The 6,146-nt window shown below is 38.8% G+C and overlaps 1 protein-coding gene across 1 annotated transcript in view; it reads right to left on the minus strand.

The window, feature by feature from the left end:
• LOC124252825 (nuclear hormone receptor HR96-like) overlaps nucleotides 1–5,427 on the minus strand; it is a 316,210-nt gene extending 310,783 nt beyond the window's left edge. The window contains exon 1 of the mRNA XM_046686516.1: nucleotides 5,339–5,427. The gene's annotated coding sequence lies outside the window, so the exon portion shown is untranslated. The remainder of the gene's footprint in view (nucleotides 1–5,338) is intronic.
• Nucleotides 5,428–6,146: the final 719 nt, after the last annotated feature.

Consider the following 6,146-nt stretch of genomic DNA (forward strand, 5'->3'; position numbering starts at 1 on the left):
CAGAACTCCCCAATTGCTACCAGGGACTGTAACAAAACAAAATTAAGTCATATCAAGATTAGCCTTCATATCTCAACACATCCCATCAGACGATACCACAATACAGATATCACAATCTCAGGTAAATAAGAATCGTATAAATAATTAACAGGTAAGAAACACATCCAATGTAGGATTTTTAAAATAAATTGACTATTTTGTTTTGATACGGTCCCTCATCATAAAATATGCACAGATTTGTATCCCAGAAAGCCACTCATCATTGAGGAGACAGGATCCCTAAGGAGCACAAGTCAATTGACTATGAGGGCCTTTTAACCCTGACAAGTGGAGTTCGGTACCAGCAAATCTAGTCACACCAATTAACAAGAGTCCTTTGTCTGCCTAAATGGATTAAGACTAACATGGCATCCAAGGATGAGTTTGAGAAATGAAAACTCTCCTGTAATTTCACTTAAACTATGTTTGGCTCTTGCTTGTTGAAAACTAGACTCAACAAACGTACAAATTCAGTTAAGACCCTCATCAGCAAAAGTTTCATCACTGCCAACAATTATCCTGGGACACAAGCTGAGCTGATTCAAGACTTTTAGCATACACCAGAATGATTCATGATCAAATGGAAAAAAATTAGAAAAATAATAATTAGTATAATCATAAAAATCCATAAACAATATTGTTATAGAAGATTCATGGGCAGAATTGATCCCCAGTGCCCATGTCTAGAGAAATGTAACGATAATCAATTGGTTAAAACTTACAGTGTGTGACCTGATTTTCTGTCCTCACACCCAAATTTACCTTAACTATAAACGAAAATTTGTCAAAGACCATTGAGACATGAAAGGAATAGCTTTGGTCACAAAAACTTGCAATGAATTACAACTACAACCCTGTTTTCACTCACTCATTCACACTGCCACATCACTACAACTCACCTGTGTGATAAATGTAATACATGGTATTAGGTTATTCCATGTATCAGGCTGGTTAATGATGTGAGCAGCTGGTGTGTAAAGAAGCACTGCTCACTACAATGTTATGTGGAACAATCATTGTGGAATAAGTGAACAGTGTCGCACACTGACACTGTGTATCTCACCTGTCTTGTAAAGATGCCAGCAAATAATGCTATGTAAACAGTGGTATATGGTAAACCTTTGCTCCAAGGCTGTACTGAGTGCTAAGCCCATGGATGTATAGTACCTCTACCCTTTAAAGAGGCAAGTTTAGATAATGGGGCAGTATTCTGTCATTTATATACTTTTTTTTAAATTATCATTTAAACTATCAATTATCACCTTAGAGACTTGTGCAAGTCTAGGTTTAATCATAACAGTTCTTTTAGGCAACCTGAGTGCAAGGGAACCCTGGAGGGACCCTCAAGCTCCAGTAATGGTTGGAGCTGAAGGGATGTGAGTGAGGATGGTGGAGCCATGACAAGGATGAGTACAGAAGGGGACTATTATATCACAAAAAGCCTCTATGGTCTACTGTAAGAGAGACATAGCAAAGTGCTATGTCAGCTTAACTATAAGGAAAGTGAAAGTGTGGCTTTACATGATTTCTAGAAATAAGGAACACCAAGAATGTGCATCTTTCAGTCTTATCTTCTTCCCCTACAGCCAAAAGAGTAACCACCTTATAATAATAATAATAATAATAATAATAATAATGCTAATTTTTACGCCTAGAATCCAGCATGATGCTGCTCTCCAGAGTTACATTATTACCCTGATGGAATTGTACTTTCAATGCTGCTACTAAACGCTTCGCATGACCGTATAGGTCCATACATCCGCTTCTCAGGTACCCATTTGAACAGCTGGGTGGACTGAGTGCAATGTGGACAAAGTGCCTGGCCCAGGGACACAACACAGCATGAGACCCAGGTCACAAATTGTGGTGTCTCCACCGGGATTCGAACCACTACACCACTGTGCTAACCACGATTCTACCCCACCACCCATAATACTATTACTATCAGTGTTACTAACATGGAGTTCCGGTTCTTGACATCTAATTTCCATATTATGAATGTCCACTTTTAAGGAACAGAACAGCCTTTTGTTTTATATTACTTACTTACTATAAATAAGCATTCCTCCATTTAAGAAAAGATAAAAGAATATCTTTTTTTGTAATTGTTTACAAATTAACTTACACTTCACAACCTAGTCTGTCTCACAGTCCCTAAACCACATTATTTCCCTAAAGCCTAGTCCTCCTGAAAAGTCCTAAATGAAGCAGTTCTAGATTTCCTCAGGTTCAGGAATCTCTTGTCTCCCTGGGGCTCCTTTTAAAATTTAAATGGGTTTGTTTGTTAATATCAAAATGATATATATTCAGAGACTAAGCATTAGTCTATTGACAACCATGACAGAGCTGTTTAAGTGCACTGCACATTCAGTTACTTACCGCTATACAAACAACGCAAATATTTTGAAGAAACATTATTAATTGTGAACATAGATCTTGATTTGTGCTATTTGCTTTCAAACTTGCTGCAGCTTAAAGCCATGTCTCTAAATCTGAAATACAGTCTCCAACAAAATATTGTAACTGTGGGTAAATGAATCTGGGTCCTCTCTCTAGCAAAGCATTCAGACGTTCAGCTGGTGTTGTTCTGTACAGATAGACAGAAAACTATCGTCCCATCACTGCATGACACAGTTTCACTTTCCTTGTCAGACCACCCCTGCTGATCTTGAATAACAGCGACAAAAATTAAACTAATAAACACAACATTTCGGGGATCAGGAGCCCAAATTATCCTCTCTTAATCTCTGTCATGTCTCGAGAAAAACAGCCCGCAGCAAAAACACAAAAGGACTGTTTTTGTTTCAAGTCAGCAACAAGGTTGACCTTACACACAAAACCACCTAGTCAATCAATACAAGGTCTAGGTACTTGCTTCATATCCACAACTGGTTCAGGCCCTTCCAGTTACAGTGCTAAACAGGAATGATTATAAAAACACTTGCTTCATCTAACTATTTTTGAACAATTAATTTCCTTTCAAGTCAAAATCTCTCACAAACCTTGACCTTCTTTTTGTTGCTAGCAATACAGCTGTTTTCCTAGAAAAGTCACACTTTTAATAAATGCTTCTATTATCACTAATTTCAATTTATCGTAACAGACACTTCTCACAGGCCTACATGCTATTTTATAAATCTGAATGTGCTGATGATATGACAAGCACAGATACTGGTAAATGAAAAAGGACATGAAATGGGTTTATTCAACAAATCCTTCCTCTTGGTTTATTCAATCCCACTATCCACATATAGCAACAACTCCCTTATTCACATCATCAGTAAATAACCATATGTCAATGTTTATCCACGTCTACATTGTCAACATATGCTCATACTGTATTCATGTCATTAGTCAGTATACCGTATTTCCTCAATTAAATGCCAGGTCTTGATTATCAGAAAGCCCTCATTATCCACATCATTGTAATTGCCATTAAAGATACCTGGGCATTGAAACAAGAAAATATGTGGAAAGGCGCTATATAAATGGTCTATTATTATTATTATTATAAAATATGGTACATATATATGGAACCCACAATAGCTGAATGATACATTAACACACTTCCAACCAGAAAATACCTGTGAAAATCCAAGTTAGTATTGGTCTTCAGTAACCCATAATTGTTGTAAGAGGCAACTAACTGGATTGGTCGGACAGGCTGGCTGTTCTGGTTGACACATGCCATCTTATCCCAATTATGCTCATGCTTTGGATCGCTCGATTGTCTGGTCCAGACTGGATTATTTACAAATCGCCACTATATAGCTGGAATATTGCTAAGTGTGGTGTAAAAAGAAACAATCAAACCAACTAGAAAAATTACGTATCCTATTTATAGGGATCGAAAAGAAAAGTGAAAGTCATGGGATTGCAATTACCCGTGTTAAAAATCAAATGAAGCACTTGTTTAAACACCGAGTGAGTGAGTGAGTGAGTGAGTTGGGTTTTATGCCTCTTTTAGCATTATTCCAGCAATATCACGGCAGGGGACACCAGAAATGGAATTAAACACTGGATCATGATTCAACAGTTCAAATGCCATAGAAGGATGCCAGTTGTCTCCTTAATTTTGCAACACTACGAAAAAGTTAAATATCACTTCTAAGGGTCCCCAGATTTAATACCATATCATCCTGATAACCACAAGGAAACCAGGCCCTCCTCCCTCCATTTGTCACACTGTTAAGTGGTACTTAATTTAAAGATATTAATGGCGCCTGAACCAATAAACATGAAACGGAAAAACACAAATTCTCTCCTAAAGTACAATTAAGCTTGACATTTGGTACATTTAGTCCATAGTTGTTTCACATCATATCTTCAAATCTCTTTGCTATGACATCATTTTTCCTAGATCTAGTTCACACAATTTAGACAGTTCACTGAGACTACTACTCACTGTTGTAATAAATCGAAGGAAGATTTATATAATCACAAATAATTACCCCCATGTAGTTATCTAGAGATTCGCTGACACACAAAATTTTCCAGCTCTCAACTAATTGCTTGTGATGAAATTACAGAAAGTCTACCGAGCAAGCCGACAGGAAATAGTTTAAGATCACTGGCCCAGCTGGTTATTTTTAGACCACTCATTTCCTAACAGTGTGCATTTATTGAAAATGTCCTGAAATTATAGCCTGCTTTCCAACCTACAATTTTCAGCTCCGCACCAGTTAAAAGAAACCACTAAACACAAACAAGAGCGAATGTCACAAAACTGCACATAAATGAAATTTTCATCGGATGTATGTATGATCAGCTGATCGATCGATCGATTTTATAGATGTATGTGTGTGGCGATCGTGTCAGTGTAAAGCGCCTCATGTTGTTCACACCAGTCGAATCTGCTATTGGTAGTTTGATAGGCTTGTTTACGTTGGTCGTTAGTACACGAGATGGCTTGGTGTGAGTCAGTGCTAGAATCGAAATGGACACGGCCATACTTCGTTAGTATATTGTTTACGTCAACAAACACCGACCTTTGGGACGGACGCCCCGGACAAAAAACATGAATGACAATTACAATGCCCCTATATACGTTGGATGCCATGCCACGGGTTCGGGGCATCAGCAGCTGAAGGGTGAGGCTGGCGCCGACCAATCTCCGTGCGGAGGACTGCCAAAGCCGATTCATTCATTCACAGATTCACAAAGCATGCAGGGTGTTTCGCACAAATACACAACACGAACCATCCCATGTTCCGAGTGGCAGGTGCGCGCTGCGACCAACTGCACGTATGACAGTGTCTCGTTTGGGTAGATGTGAAGAGATATGACAAAGGTAACTCACCAGTTCGGGGGATTTGCCTCTCAAGATTTGTAGATCTGAGCAACAGATAAAACACGGTCTGATATCCTTACTCCCTCGCCATACCGCCATGCACTGCGGACTGAGCTCCAGCTATGCCACATGATTGGTCAATATTACAGGAGTCGACTGGCCGACTCCATATCGTTTCAAATCATCACTTTTTCTGTTTTATTTAACTCGACATGAATAAAGGGCATTGAACACTTCAAGAATGATGCATATTTAACTGTTCAACTTTACGGCAGTTAACAGGCCTTCTACGTAGCCATTGGGCTGTCACTGTGTCAAGGTCGCTGTTGTTGACTTTGGAGAGGTCATGTCCAAAAGCACATGGTATTCGGATTTGTTAAATCCCAGAAGCTGGAGCATCTCAACCGCGTCACAAAAAGCCCGAGTCGACACCTGAATAAGAGTTTTAAACAGCGTTGTAGCAATGGTAATATGGCTGTGATCCTGTGCGCGTGTATTGCTGCAAAGCTCGCGAGCTGGACCCGAAACGCACATAAGTGCGTTACGTAACTATCGTTCACTGAGTGCTTTATAGTAAACTGTTCTGATCTGACATACCACCTGTTGGGCAGGCGAGCTGAATCAATTACATTGGTCATTACAATACGCAAATGTACATTTCTTTGTTTCTTGCATATACAGACACCGGGTAAGTAATAAATAAGTACATTTAATAGACTAGTTGACAGATATGTTATTGAAACAGAGTGAAGTAGCTCGTTTGTAACCAGCATACATACCTCTTTAATGTTTGATTGAATAGTTTAAATATTTATTG

Source organism: Haliotis rubra, unplaced genomic scaffold, assembly GCF_003918875.1.
Source record: "Haliotis rubra isolate DU_JTF1 unplaced genomic scaffold, ASM391887v1 Scf114, whole genome shotgun sequence".
NCBI classification, from domain to species: Eukaryota; Metazoa; Mollusca; class Gastropoda; order Lepetellida; family Haliotidae; genus Haliotis; species Haliotis rubra.